Source organism: Lissotriton vulgaris, chromosome 1_1 (assembly GCF_964263255.1).
Source record: "Lissotriton vulgaris chromosome 1_1, aLisVul1.2, whole genome shotgun sequence".
Classification (NCBI taxonomy): Eukaryota; Metazoa; Chordata; class Amphibia; order Caudata; family Salamandridae; genus Lissotriton; species Lissotriton vulgaris.
In genome coordinates, this window is record NC_141685.1 from 1370574228 (window position 1) to 1370589608 (window position 15381).

At 47.5% G+C, this 15381-nt stretch overlaps 4 non-coding genes across 4 annotated transcripts; all 4 read right to left on the bottom strand.

Annotated features, from left to right (window-relative positions):
* Nucleotides 1-702: 702 nt before the first annotated feature.
* On the bottom strand, nucleotides 703-774 carry TRNAH-GUG (transfer RNA histidin (anticodon GUG)). Its single transcript has one exon. It is a non-coding gene; the product is annotated as a tRNA-His (tRNA).
* A 6909-nt stretch (nucleotides 775-7683) lies between these two features.
* Nucleotides 7684-7765, bottom strand: TRNAF-AAA (transfer RNA phenylalanine (anticodon AAA)). Its single transcript has one exon. It is a non-coding gene; the product is annotated as a tRNA-Phe (tRNA).
* A 1500-nt stretch (nucleotides 7766-9265) lies between these two features.
* TRNAH-GUG (transfer RNA histidin (anticodon GUG)) lies at nucleotides 9266-9337 on the bottom strand. The gene has a single exon. It is a non-coding gene; the product is annotated as a tRNA-His (tRNA).
* Nucleotides 9338-10626: 1289 nt separating this feature from the next.
* TRNAS-AGA (transfer RNA serine (anticodon AGA)) lies at nucleotides 10627-10707 on the bottom strand. The gene has a single exon. It is a non-coding gene; the product is annotated as a tRNA-Ser (tRNA).
* Nucleotides 10708-15381: the final 4674 nt, after the last annotated feature.

Sequence of the window (15381 nt, forward strand, 5' to 3'; positions counted from 1 at the left end):
AACTTCAATTTTATTACATATCAGTAACCCCTAAGGTAGGCCCAAGGTAGTCCTAGGGGCATCATGCTATGTAAGTAAAAGGTAAGACATGTACTGTGGTAGTTTGTATGTCCTAGTAGTATCAAACAGTCTATTACATTTTTCACTACTGTGAGGTCTGCCCCTCCCATAGGTTAGCATTGGGTATTCCCTTATACTTTTTGGGGGGTAATTCCATATCAGAGAGGAGAAGCTTTATTTATTTATTGATCAATCCTATCTACCGGTGAGGTTGGATTTAATCTTACTATTGTATAAATGCCATTTTTAGAGAGTGAGCATTTCTCTGCACTTACTGCTCTATTTGCATGAAAACCTGTCTTCAATTGACGTCTGGATTGGGCTGCGAGACAGCTACATATGTGCATTCCCTGTAGACAGCCACAACACAGGTCACTCAACTGCAACTGCATTCATCTGCATTCTGATTGGCCTGGGGGAGAGCTCCGCTCCCCTTACCGCAAATATGTTCAAGAACGATAATTTATGTCAGTATGTACAGTATACCTACATCTTATAATCATGTGTGTTTAAATAATTTGTCGTTAGATCGTTTAAATATTGAAAAGGATCTGTTTTTAATAGACATTTTACAAAAACAACTGGTACATTTGGGAATTCTGTAAAGGAAAAACCCAACTGCTGTGACATTGCCAACCGCAATGCCATGACTCGGATTCGAACCGAGGTTGCTGCGGCCACAACGCAGAGTACTAACCACTATACGATCACGGCGAGCTACTTGGTCTCAATAACGTACAGTGACATGAAGAAATTATAATTCAGAACACTCAGGGCTACTCCTGTGATAGGCTGAATGTGTTCATTGCTTCCTCATTCCTTATACAAAGGCTATATCTCCTCAGTGGTTGATAGGCTGAAACCGTTTCCTGGCCGCCTGCTTGTGAACTGGCAGGAGTCAAAGATCACACATACACTGGTGGGCCTGTGATGTGACACCAATGCAGAGAAACACACCTGGCGCATACATTCTATTCTGTTTATTAGACCTGCAACTCCCCTGTACCTCCTCAAGCCATCTGTATTTGAAGCAAGAAAGAGTTAAGGAACGGTCCATCTACACTTTCATTGGGAGGATGCTGCCGTGAGCTCCTCCCAGCTAATCACACAAACAGCAGTAAAGCAAGGTAACTACACAGTTAGGGGGGACTGCATGGTTAGGTTTTTAAGGAATTATTGAAACTGACCTCAGTGACCCATAATCAGAGCTGTGGCTAATGACTGCATGCCTAATTATGATGAAGCAAGCACCATGGCTCGTAGGGGCCCCACAACACACTTTTCTTAGCTCATTGAATTAAAGTATAAACTTCTGCCATGTGTGAGTGGTAAAGGCGTGTTAATTTTGTTGCTTTTCAAATTCACGTCTGACAACAAGACGAAGGAACATTGGGGCATCAGACGCTTTGGAAAGTAGCCACCAACCGCAGAGAAAGAGAGAAAGAGGGAAAAGGCAGTATAAGGTGTGGAGAAAACAGCAGCAGGTACATGGAGCTCAAATGAGATTAATGGCGCCTAAATAGAGCACGTAAAGGAACAGTTACAAATCTAAGAAAAGGGAAAGAAAAGACTAGGAAACACACAGAAAGAGCTTGTAGATGAAATTCTCTTCCAGGAACAGCAGGTTAAGAGAAATTACACAGGGAGCAGTTAAGCTTGTAACACGGGGGAGAATAGAAAAGAAAATGCAGTTTTATGAAGTGTGTTTGCCTAATCCAGCTAGCACTTTTATTTTATTTCTCTATTTGCTTCTTTTATTGGTAAAGTAAGTTTCAAGTGCATGCACAGGTATGACCGAGAGAGCCAGGGTATAATAATTTGAAGCGTTTGCACCAGCGCTAATGGAAAGGGGCGACCACTCGGTCCCCCCGAACGTATGGTGGAGTACCCCGATCCCCCCGGGAAGCCATCTTGGGCGGGAGGCGAGTCTCGGCTGGTATGCCAGAAGCGGCGTAGCCGGGGCGCGCTTTGTTCCCGCCCTAGAGTGGGTTGTCCTAGACACTGAAGCCGCCAACCACGCCCCCGGAGGCGGGCGGAGGCGGGTTTACGCCCGCCCGAAGAAGGATAAAAGGAGCAACAAGCCAGAGAAGCATCCTCTTGTTCCTGTGCTCTGAAGCTGCACCTCCCCGCTGCACGTGAGCTCGAGACGGAACGAAGAGCCAATTTTGAGCGTTGTAATTTTTGTCTTTGTTTTACAGATATCTTCGTGTGAAAATGCCGGGCAAGAAGGTCGGAAAGCGGGTCGGTACCGATCAGATGCTCCGCATGCTCATAAAAGAGGTAGCCGATTTGAAGAAGCAGATGGCGGCAAAGAACGGGGATGGAGGACCGAAGTGAATCGTCGGACCAGCATTGCCGGGAGTAGCCCCTAGCGGGAGAAGCAAGATGTCCAAGAGGGGGGCACTTGGGGGGGAGGCCCCGGTTCCCGATACACCGATAGAGGAGCCAATCTCGGTTCCGAAGGAGGGGCATCCGATCCCCGTGGTGGTTACCCCTGTGAACGGGGATGATATGCCTCCAGAGTTGGCGGCGCAACTGGCAGCGTGGTTGGGTAAAGATAGTGAGGGCGCCACGGCTGACGACGCCAGGGCAGTAATGAGACAACTGCGGGAATCTAGAGAGGCTGCGAAAGCACCATCTTCTGTTCCCCCACAGGTTCCGGTGGCTGGGAATGCAGCAGGCGCGAGTTCGGCAGCAAGTACGGCACCTAGTGCAGGTAAGCGGTTACTGCCGATTGCGGGGGAAGGGTCTGTACCCTCACGAAGGGAGAAAGTGGCCCAGCATGTTCCACTTGAAATTAAGGAAAAGATTTGGGCCGATAAGTATGTGAACATGTTTTCTTTGCTTACTGACCATTACGAGATGGAGCATGTGAAGGGCCAAAAAGAGCTTATGCATCCGAGTGTTTGGCGCGCTAAAATGGCCGCCTTTAAGGTCGACGAAAACATAGGTACTTGGGGCAGAGCATTTGGCATTTTTACCTCCATTATGGGTGAGCGAAGGCCTGAGTTGTTGACAGAGTTACCTATTTATCAGACACGTATCATGGAGTATTCTCTAGCATACGAGGGCAATCAGTGGTTTTGTTACGACAATATTTTTAGGAAGGCTAAGGAGCACGACCCAGCTCTAACATGGGATTGTTATGACTCCATTTCTTGGCAGAAGATGGAGAATTCAGGCATGTTAAAAGTACCATTGTCGGGGAGTAACGGGGGTGAGTCTTCCCGCCAATCCTCTGGGACACCCTTTCGGACGGGTGCAGGTAACGAGCACCACTCGAAGTCGAGTGGCAACGCAGGTAAAAGGGGGATTTGTTGGAATTTTAACAGGGGAAAATGTACGAGGCCCCAGGGGTCATGCAAGTTTAGACATGAATGTGGGGGGTATGGACAGTCCTCTCATCCTGAGACCATGTGCAGAGCCAAGACGGGTGATAACGGTGGTAGGGGAAGCGCCAAACAGGTCTGAAATAGGCCGAGGGGCGCCTTTACCTACCCCGATTGATACCATGGCAATGATTCCTTGGCTCAACGAATACCCGGATCATGTTTCCGCTGGAGTGTTGCGAGACGGTTTTTCATATGGTTTCCGCATTCCAGTGGGAGATTTTCGGGGTGTAGCAAGTTGTAAGAACCAACTGTCGGTCCTGCAGCATACGGCGGTGGTACAGGCAAAGATTGGGAAAGAGGTGACTCGAGGGCGTGTTGCCGGTCCATTCGATTTACCACTGGTTGCTAACTTTGTTTGTTCCCCCCTAGGGGTGGTCCCTAAGAAGGACCCGGGTGAGTTCAGGCTGATACATAACTTGTCAGCTCCACGTGGTCTTTCCGTAAATGATGCGATAGACCCGGAAGTGTGTTCGGTGCGGTACGCATCTTTCGATGAGGCCGTCGCCATGATGAATCGCCTGGGGCCCGGGGCGCTGATGGCAAAGTCAGACATCGAGTCAGCGTTCCGGTTGCTCCCGGTACACCCAGACGATCAGCGTCTCCTTGGTTTCATGTTTCAGGGTCGCTATTACATGGATAGATGTATGCCAATGGGATGCTCTATATCTTATGCTTATTTTGAAAAGTTCAGTTGTTTTCTGCAATGGGTCTTCACAAAGAAGACGGGTTTTCAGCACGTTATGCATTATCTCGATGACTTTCTGTTCCTGGGGGCAGCCGGGGATCCAGAATGTGGACAGGCTTTAAATGAATTTTGTGTCTTAATGAACCATTTTGGTGTGCCATTGGCACCAGGTAAGACTGTGGGTCCCTCGACTTCACTCGAGTTTCTGGGGATCGAGCTCGACTCGGAAGAAGGTTGTTTTCGATTACCAAGAGAAAAAGTGGTAAAATTCAGGGCATCCCTTGAAACATGTATTCATGAGACTAAGGTAAACCTGCATCAATTGCAACAAATGGTGGGCCAGTTGAATTTCGCCCTCAGAGTAATGCCAATGGCCCGCCCCTTTTCCCGCTCGATTGCACAAGCCATGGTCAGCCTGAAGGAGGGACACCACCGCACGAGGCTCTCGGCAGAGATTCGCCAGGACATGCGCATTTGGTTGGCATTCCTGGCGGATTTCAATGGTCGAATTGTCTGGAATAAACCGGCGGTTTCCTCCGAGGAGCTGGGGCTGTGGACAGATTCGGCGGGGAGTATAGGTTTTGGTGCCATATTCGGCACACATTGGTCGGCTCAAAAATGGCCGTCATGGTGGCACGAGTGCGGGCTGACGAATAACATTGCTTTTTTTGAACTCTTCCCTATTTTGGTGGCCCTGAAAACATGGCCTGATGGGTTCCGGGATCACTCTGTGGTGTTCTGGTCTGATAACATGACCGTGGTTGAGTGTATCAATAGTCAGGCAGCACGTTGCAAATGGATTCTGAGACTGCTCAAAGAAATTGTGTTATTGTGTATGCAGTTGAATGTGCTCTTTAGGGCAAAACATGTCCCGGGGGTACTGAACCAAGCGGCCGATGCGCTTTCTCGTTTCCGTATGCAGGCCTTCTGGGGTTTTCTGCCCACAGCGGACCCGGTGGCGGCACCCTTTCCCGAAGCTCTCTGGTCTCTCGGTGCCCCGAACTACAAAACCTCGTGGGAGAGAGTTTACCACCCAGGACAAGGAAGGCATACGAAGGGGCGTTCCGTTCCTATTGGTCCTTTTTGGGGTCTGCTAGGGGGGAGCTTTGGGGCCAGGAAGAGCTTGTCGTAAAATTTTTGCTGTCTTTACATCAGGCAGGCAAGTCAGTAGCTACGGCCCAAAGGCACCGGGCCGCCATTTCCTTTATGGCGAGGGCGCATGGGATCCAGGACCCGACAGCGTCTTTTGTGGTGCAGAAAGCGCTACGTGGGTGGCAACGCCTTGAGGGTCGCAGAGTAGATGAGAGGCACCCGATAGGTCTGGATAGGTTGGCCCTGTTGTTATCCGTACTCCCTGCGACATGTTCATCCCAGTATGAGGCAGTGTTATTCCGGGCCGCTTTTGTGTTAGCACTCCATGGGGCAATGCGGGTAAGCGAACTGGTGGCGAAGAACAAGCAGGATACGGTGGGAGGATTGTGCCGAGAGCACATTCAGGTTAAGGGGGAGACTATGATTGTCTCGTTTGTCAGGTCTAAGACCGATCAGGGTGCGAGCGGGGACTGCGTAGTCATACATCGGAATCCCGGATCTCCCATGTGCCCTGTTGTTTGCGTAGAGGAATATTTAGCGCAGAGGGCGGCATCATGGGGGGGGACCTTGTTGAGACACGCTGATGCCACCCCACTGACGAGGTTTCAGTTCCAGCGGGTGCTTGCAATGGCAATTTCGGCCGCGGGCTTGAACCCCGGCGAGTTTGGGACCCATTCCTTTCGGATAGGGGCTGCTACAGAGGCTACAGCCGGGGGTCTGAGTGTGGAAAAAGTGAAACAATTGGGGCGTTGGTCCTCGAATTGTTACAAAAGGTATGTGCGGTTGCACATGTTGTGAAGCTGATATCATGTACTCACGCTTCTTGTTTTTGTTTGGTTTACAGTTTCGCAAGCTTACGAGGCGGGGCGGACTGTGCAGTCGACCCGACACCTGGGAACCAGCGGTCAAAGATCACCGGCTGCGGAGATAGTGGTGTGGGTCGTGGGCCACTCATACGTGAGGCGTGCCGCGGACGTATTCAAAGCAGGTGACATGTTTCACGTAGCTGGGGAATACGGGTACAGGGTGACCTTCTACGGAAGGGGCGGGCTCTGTATTGACCAGTTTCAATCCTTTTTCAAGGGTTTGTTAGGGCGGACAAGGTCACCGCCATCTATAATCATAGTGCATCTTGGGGGCAATGATTTGGTGACCACTGGTAGACGACTTCTTCTCGAGGCGATCCTATCCACAGTAAGCTGGTTGGCGAGAAGGGTTCCAGGGTGCACAATTTTATGGTCCCATATGATTCCACGTAAGGTGTGGCGGGGGGCGAATTCGGTGTGTGCTATAAATCATTCGGTGAAGAAAGTGAACAACAAATTGGGTAGACTGTTCCGTTCAAGTGCATTGCATTCCATTCCTCATGGTTGTATCAAGGGGGACGGTATGTACCTGGAGGATGGGGTCCATTTGTCCCGGGTGGGGAATGTGTTACTCATAGGAGACCTCGTAGCCTGGCTAAAGGGTTTACAGCATGACCTTTAGGTAGGAGTTTTGTGGGGGGTCCGGATAGCCGGTCAACTATCCGGCCTGTGGCGGTAAGGTCATGATCGGTGAGCAGTAATTGGAAGATCCCTATGGGGGGGCGTCACCCATTACGGATGGGAGCGCCCGGGGGGAGGTGGCCATTGGCCCCTCAACGGGTAGGCGGTCCCTTCTAAGGATGGGACGCCGAAAGGAAAGGGAAGGCGGTCAAGGCCCCTCCCTGGATAGGAGGGGCTACGGGCCCCTCCTGGGAATTTCCCGGGGCCAGGACATCTGCGACGGCAGATGTGGTAAGTTGTGTGGGGTGGGGAGGGGGTCTACGCTACCTCCTAGACACCTCACACGAGTCCTCGGACGACCTTAAAATGGCGTCGAGTTAATTGGGGCCCCCATCAAGACAAGGGAAATTGGTATGTGCACATGAGGTACAGCCCTCTGTGCGGTCGCCCCTCGCAAGTGAGGGGGTATTTCTGGTTTAGGGATCTGACACCGGTTACGACCTTGCCGTTGGCCCTTAACGTTAGGATGTACAATTTCAAGTTATTAATGTATTGGTAGGATGTTAGTTTCGGCTAGGAGAACCTTTGTATTAGAAATATGTTAAGGTTAGCCAAAACATCGTAATGTGGAAACGAAATTGTACATGATATGAAACTGATATTTTAATATTTTGATTTTGTTTCATATTTTAATAAATACGGCCGGGAAGGGTAACTCCCTTCCCACCTTCCAAAAGTTCAGAACTGTTTCCGGTTTCCCATCCTTGGGGATTGTGTTGAGAGGGGGTGGCGGGTATCTCAGCCATATGAAGGACGAGAGTTATAGCAAAGATATGAAAGGGGGAGCGATAATAAATATGTGATATGGCAATAGTGACACCAAAATAAGCCTCCTATTTATAAAACTGACATGGAAGAAATACTAAAGGTTAACTTCTGAAATTTTAGCCGATGTTAAAAAGATTCTCGTTGTCGGCAGGTCTCGAACCTGCGCGGGGAGACCCCAATGGATTTTTAGTCCATCACCTTAACCACTCTGCCACAACAACAGACTGTGAGGTGTGTGCACATAATCTGTATGCAAGTTTTCAAGGTGTCCCACAGCAAATTCCTGATATTCTGCAATGCACTTTTTAAAAATAATGTTTTTTTCAGCAGGCACATTCTCTCCTCAAAACAAAAATTGCATGCGTATATCTCTAGTTTGGAATACCATAGGCTTGCATGCATACTCTCATGGGTCACTCAAGTTTATTGGACCCTATTGCACTCTGTTTTTGTGCTGCTTTTAGTATATGGCCCATATTACAGAAGTCTACCATCTTTGAGTATTTGAGGCTCCTTTGTAAGTGCTTTATATTTTTTCCTTGAAGAGCTATATAATAAAGGGGTCCGGGAAAGATTGCATTTATGGAAGATAAAAGAAGGCCCACTTGTCTCACCAAATGCTGTAGAGAAACCTGATGTTTTACTCCTGTTATCCTCAGTTCGTTTTTGTTAGACCTTGCATTCTTAAGGTGGTCCCAACCCCACCTCATTGCTTTTCACCTCCGCATTTTGCTGTATCTTTTTGTTGGCCTTAGGACTCTGATCACTTTATCGCTACTAATCAGTGCTGAAGTGCACGTGCTTCTTCCCTAATCATGTGTGTAATTGGAGTATACCTGACTGACAGATTTAATTTACTTGAAAGCCCCTTGTAAAGTGGTATACCATATACCCAGGGACTGATTGTGCCGCCCAAAGAAATAAGCATTTCAAACCTGTCTCAAGGCTGCTACTGCAGTGCCTGTGCTGCAGTGTACTGCCACTTCGACTTGGCATTTAAAACTACTTGCCAAGCCTTAAACTCCAATTTTATTACATACCAGTAACCCCTAAGGTAGGCCCTAGGTAATCCTAGGGGCATCATGCTATGTAAGTAAAAGGTAAGACATGTACTGTGGTAGTTTGTATGTCCTAGTAGTATCAAACAGTCTATTACATTTTTCACTACTGTGAGGTCTGCCCCTCTCATAGGTTAGCATTGGGTATTCCCTTATACTTTTTGGGGGGTAATTCCATATCAGAGAGGAGAAGCTTTATTTATTTATTGATAAATCCTATCTACTGGTGAGGTTGGATTTAATCTTACTATTGTATAAATGCCATTTTTAGAGAGTGAGCATTTCTCTGCACTTACTGCTCTATTTGCATCAAAACCTGTCTTCAATTGACGTCTGGATTGGGCTGCGAGACAGCTACATATGTGCATTCCCTGTAGACAGCCACAACACAGGTCACTCAACTGCAACTGCATTCATCTGCATTCTGATTGGCCTGGGGGAGAGCTCCGCTCCCCTTACCGCAAATATGTTCAAGAACGATAATTTATGTCAGTATGTACAGTATACCTACATCTTATAATCATGTGTGTTTAAATAATTTGTCGTTAGATCGTTTAAATATTGAAAAGGATCTGTTTTTAATAGACATTTTACAAAAACAACTGGTACATTTGGGAATTCTGTAAAGGAAAAACCCAACTGCTGTGACATTGCCAACCACAATGCCGTGACTCGGATTCGAACCGAGGTTGCTGCGGCCACAACGCAGAGTACTAACCACTATACGATCACAGCGAGCTGCTTGGGCTCAATAACGTACAGTGACATGAGGAAATTATAATTCGGAACACTCAGGGCTACTCCTGTGATAGGCTGAATGTGTTCATTGCTTCCTCATTCCTTATACAAAGGCTTTATCTCCTCAGTGGTTGATAGGCTGAAACCGTTTCCTGGCCGCCTGCTTGTGAACTGACAGGAGTCAAAGATCACACACACACTGGTGGGCCTGTGATGGGACACCAATGCAGAGAAACACACCTGGCGCAGATATTCTATTCTGTTTATTAGACCTGCATCTCCCCTGTACCTCCTCAAGCCATCTGTATGTGAAGCAAGAAAGAGTTAAGGAACGGTCCATCTACACTTTTATTGGGAGGATGCTGCCGTGAGCTCCTCCCAGCTAATCACACAAACAGCGGTAAAGCAAGATAACTACACAGTTAGGGGGGACTGCATGGTTAGGTTTTTGAGGAATTATTGAAACTGACCTCAGTGACCCATAATCAGAGCTGTGGCTAATGACTGCATGCCTAAGTATGATGAAGCAAGCACCATGGCTCGTAGGGGCCCCACAACACACTTTTCTTAGCTCATTGAATTAAAGTATAAACTTCTGCCATGTGTGAGTGGTAAAGGCTTGTTAATTTTGTTGCTTTTCAAATTCATGTCTGACAACAAGACGAAGGAACATTGGGGCATCAGACGCTTTGGAAAGTAGCCACCAACCGCAGAGAAAGAGAGAAAGAGGGAAAAGACAGTATGAGGTGTGGAGAAAACAGCAGCAGGTACAAGGAGCTCAAATGAGATTAATGGCGCCTAAATAGAGCATGTAAAGGAACAGTTACAAATCTAAGAAAAGGGAAAGAAAAGACTAGGAAAAAACACAGAAAGAGCTTGTAGATGAAATTCTCTTCCAGGAACAGCAGGTTAAGAGAAATTACACAGGGAGCAGTTAAGCTTGTAACACTGGGGAGAATAGAAAAGAAAATGCAGTTTAATGAAGTGTGTTTGCCTAATCCAGCTAGCACTTTTATTTTATTTCTCTATTTGCTTCTTTTATTGGTAAAGTAAGTTTCAAGTGCATGCACAGGTATGACCGAGAGAGCCAGGGTATAATAATTTGAAGCGTTTTCACCAGCGCTAATGAAGGACGAGAGTTATAGCAAAGATATGAAAGGGGGAGCGATAATAAATATGTGATATGGTAATAGTGACACCAAAATAAGCCACCTATTTATAAAACTGACATGGAAGAAATACTAAAGGTTAACTTCTGAAATTGTAGCCGATGTTAAAAAGATTCTCGTTGTCGGCAGGATTCGAACCTGTGCGGGGAGACCCCAATGGATTTCTAGTCCATCGCCTTACCACTCGGCCACAACAACTGAATTCAAGGCGTGTGCACATAAACTGTATGCAAGTTTTCAAGGTGTCCCACAGCAAATTCCTTATATTCTGCAATGCACTTTTTAAAAATAATGTTTTTTTCAGCAGGCACATTCTCTACTAAAAACAAAAATTGCATGCGTATATCTCTAGTTTGGAATACCATAGGCTTGCATGCATACTCTCATGGGTCACTCAAGTTTTTTGGACCCTATTGCACTCTGTTTTCATGCTGCTTTTAGTATATGGCCCATATTACAGAAGTCTACCATCTTTGAGTATTTGAGGCTCCTTTGTAAGTGCTTTATATTTTTTCCTTGAAGAGCTATATAATAAAGGGGTCCGGGAAAGATTGCATTTATGGAAGATTAAAGTAGGCCCACTTGTCTCACCAAATGCTGTAGAGAAACCTGATGTTTTACTCATGGTATCCTTAGTTCGTTTTTGTTAGACCTTGCATTCTTAAGGTGGTCCCAACCCCACCTTATTGCTTTTCACCTCCGCATTTTGCTGTATCTTTTTGTTGGCCTTAGGACTCTGATCACTTTATCGCTACTAATCAGTGCTGAGGGTGCACGTGCTTCTTCCCTAATCATGTGTATAATTGGAGTATACCTGACTGACAGATTTAATTTACTTGAAAGCCCCTTGTAAAGTGGTATACCATGTACCCAGGGACTGATTGTGCCGCCCAAAGAAATAGCATTTCAAACCTGTCTCAAGCCTGCTACTGCAGTGCCTGTGCTGCAGTGTACTGCCACTTCGACTTGGCATTTAAAACTACTTGCCAAGCCTTAAACTCCAATTTTATTACATATCAGTAACCCCTAAGGTAGGCCCTAGGTAGTCCTAGGGGCATCATGCTATGTAAGTAAAAGGTAAGACATGTACTGTGGTAGTTTGTATGTCCTAGTAGTATCAAACAGTCTATTACATTTTTCACTACTGTGAGGTCTGCCCCTCTCATAGGTTAAACAACAAGGGGTGGTGATGGACAGAGTTTCTGAATTAAGCAGAATACTCTCACCCAGTCAAGAGATCAGGGCTAGATCCAACACCGTTTTTTAGCTCACTGCACCATCCCAGCTTAGAACCTGGCTGTATGCAAATTAGTCTGTTCCTGTCCCAGTGCATGATGGGAACAGGGCAAACTAAACTACAAAGCCAATTCTTTCACTGGGAAGGAAACAAGCTTCCGGGGACCGGTTTCTGGCATTACAGCCGTCTTCGGCCCGGCTTGCTTGAATCCTGATGGTGCAATGAGCAAGGGACTCACATCTGAGTATACCCTTCCACGCTTATGGTGGACAAAATAATTGAACAACAAGGGGTGGTGATGGACAGAGTTTCTGAATTAAGCAGAATACTCTCACCCAGTCAAGAGATCAGGGCTAGATCCAACACCGTTTTTTAGCTCACTGCACCATCCCAGCTTAGAACCTGGCTGTATGCAAATTAGTCTGTTCCTGTCCCAGTGCATGATGGGAACAGGGCAAACTAAACTACAAAGCCAATTCTTTCACTGGGAAGGAAACAAGCTTCCGGGGACCGGTTTCTGGCATTACAGCCGTCTTCGGCCCGGCTTGCTTGAATCCTGATGGTGCAATGAGCAAGGGACTCACATCTGAGTATACCCTTCCACGCTTATGGTGGACAAAATAATTAAACAACAAGGGGTGGTGATGGACAGAGTTTCTGAATTAAGCAGAATACTCTCACCCAGTCAAGAGATCAGGGCTAGATCCAACACCGTTTTTTAGCTCACTGCACCATCCCAGCTTAGAACCTGGCTGTATGCAAATTAGTCTGTTCCTGTCCCAGTGCATGATGGGATCAGGGCAAACTAAACTACAAAGCCAATTCTTTCACTGGGAAGGAAACAAGCTTCCGGGGGCCGGTTTCTGGCATTACAGCCGTCTTCGGCCCGGCTTGCTTGAATCCTGATGGTGCAATGAGCAAGGGACTCACATCTGAGTATACCCTTCCACGCTTATGGTGGACAAAATAATTAAACAACAAGGGGTGGTGATGGACAGAGTTTCTGAATTAAGCAGAATACTCTCACCCAGTCAAGAGATCAGGGCTAGATCCAACACCGTTTTTTAGCTCACTGCACCATCCCAGCTTAGAACCTGGCTGTATGCAAATTAGTCTGTTCCTGTCCCAGTGCATGATGGGAACAGGGCAAACTAAACTACAAAGCCAATTCTTTCACTGGGAAGGAAACAAGCTTCCGGGGACTGGTTTCTGGCATTACAGCCGTCTTCGGCCCGGCTTGCTTGAATCCTGATGGTGCAATGAGCAAGGGACTCATATCTGAGTATACCCTTCCACGCTTATGGTGGACAAAATAATTAAACAACAAGGGGTGGTGATGGACAGAGTTTCTGAATTAAGCAGAATACTCTCACCCAGTCAAGAGATCAGGGCTAGATCCAACACCGTTCTTAGCTCACTGCACCATCCCAGCTTAGAACCTGGCTGTATGCAAATTAGTCTGTTCCTGTCCCAGTGCATGATGGGAACAGGGCAAACTAAACTACAAAGCCAATTCTTTCACTGGGAAGGAAACAAGCTTCCGGGGGCCGGTTTCTGGCATTACAGCCGTCCTCGGCCCGGCTTGCTTGAATCCTGATGGTGCAATGAGCAAGGGACTCACATCTGAGTATACCCTTCCACGCTTATGGTGGACAAAATAATTAAACAACAAGGGGTGGTGATGGACAGAATTTCTGAATTAAGCAGAATACTCTCACCCAGTCAAGAGATCAGGGCTAGATCCAACACCGTTTTTTAGCTCACTGCACCATCCCAGCTTAGAACCTGGCTGTATGCAAATTAGTCTGTTCCTGTCCCAGTGCATGATGGGAACAGGGCAAACTAAACTACAAAGCCAATTCTTTCACTGGGAAGGAAACAAGCTTCCGGGGACCGGTTTCTGGCATTACAGCCGTCTTCGGCCCGGCTTGCTTGAATCCTGATGGTGCAATGAGCAAGGGACTCACATCTGAGTATACCCTTCCACGCAATGCCAGAAACTGGTCCCCGGTAGCTTGTCTCCTTTCCAGCCAGGTTCTGAGCTGGGATGGTGCAGTGAGATAAATAACGGTGATGGATCAAGCCCTGATCTTTGGACTGGGTAAGAGTGGTCTGCTTAATTCAGACACTCTGTTCATCACCACCCCCTTTCTGAATCGTTTTTGGCCACTATAGGTGTGGCGGGGTATACTCAGACATGAGTCCCTTTCTCACTGCACCATCAGGATTCAAGCAAGCCGGGCCGAAGACGGCTAAAATGCCAGAAACCGGTCCCCGGTAGCTTGTCTCCTTTCTGGTGAAGAATTGGCTTGGTAGTTTAGTCTGCCCTGTTCCCATGATGCACTGGGCCAGGGACAGGCTGATTTGCATATAGCCAGGTTCTGAGCTGGGATGGTGCAGTGAGATAAATAACGGTGATGGATCAAGCCCTGATCTTTGGACTGGGTAAGAGTGGTCTGCTTAATTCAGACACTCTGTTCATCACCACCCCCTTTCTGAATCGTTTTTGGCCACTATAGGTGTGGCGGGGTATACTCAGACATGAGTCCCTTTCTCACTGCACCATCAGGATTCAAGCAAGCCGGGCCGAAGACGGCTGAAATGCCAGAAACCGGTCCCCGGTAGCTTGTCTCCTTTCTGGTGAAGAATTGGCTTGGTAGTTTAGTCTGCCCTGTTCCCATGATGCACTGGGCCGGGGACAGACTGATTTGCATATAGCCAGGTTCTGAGCTGGGATGGTGCAGTGAGATAAATAACGGTGATGGATCAAGCCCTGATCTTTGGACTGGGTAAGAGTGGTCTGCTTAATTCAGACACTCTGTTCATCACCACCCCCTTTCTGAATCGTTTTTGGCCACTATAGGTGTGGCGGGGTATACTCAGACATGAGTCCCTTTCTCACTGCACCATCAGGATTCAAGCAAGCCGGGCCGAAGACGGCTGAAATGCCAGAAACCGGTCCCCGGTAGCTTGTCTCCTTTCTGGTGAAGAATTGGCTTGGTAGTTTAGTCTGCCCTGTTCCCATGATGCACTGGGCCAGGGACAGACTGATTTGCATATAGCCAGGTTCTGAGCTGGGATGGTGCAGTGAGATAAATAACGGTGATGGATCAAGCCCTGATCTTTGGACTGGGTAAGAGTGGTCTGCTTAATTCAGACACTCTGTTCATCACCACCTCCTTTCTGAATCGTTTTTGGCCACTATAGGTGTGGCGGGGTATACTCAGACATGAGTCCCTTTCTCACTGCACCATCAGGATTCAAGCAAGCCGGGCCGAAGACGGCTGAAATGCCAGAAACCGGTCCCCGGTAGCTTGTCTCCTTTCTGGTGAAGAATTGGCTTGGTAGTTTAGTCTGCCCTGTTCCCATGATGCACTGGGCCAGGGACAGACTGATTTGCATATAGCCAGGTTCTGAGCTGGGATGGTGCAGTGAGATACATAACGGTGATGGATCAAGCCCTGATCTTTGGACTGGGTAAGAGTGGTCTGCTTAATTCAGACACTCTGTTCATCACCACCCCCTTTCTGAATCGTTTTTGGCCACTATAGGTGTGGCGGGGTATACTCAGACATGAGTCCCTTTCTCACTGCACCATCAGGATTCAAGCAAGCCAGGCCGAAGACGGCTGAAAT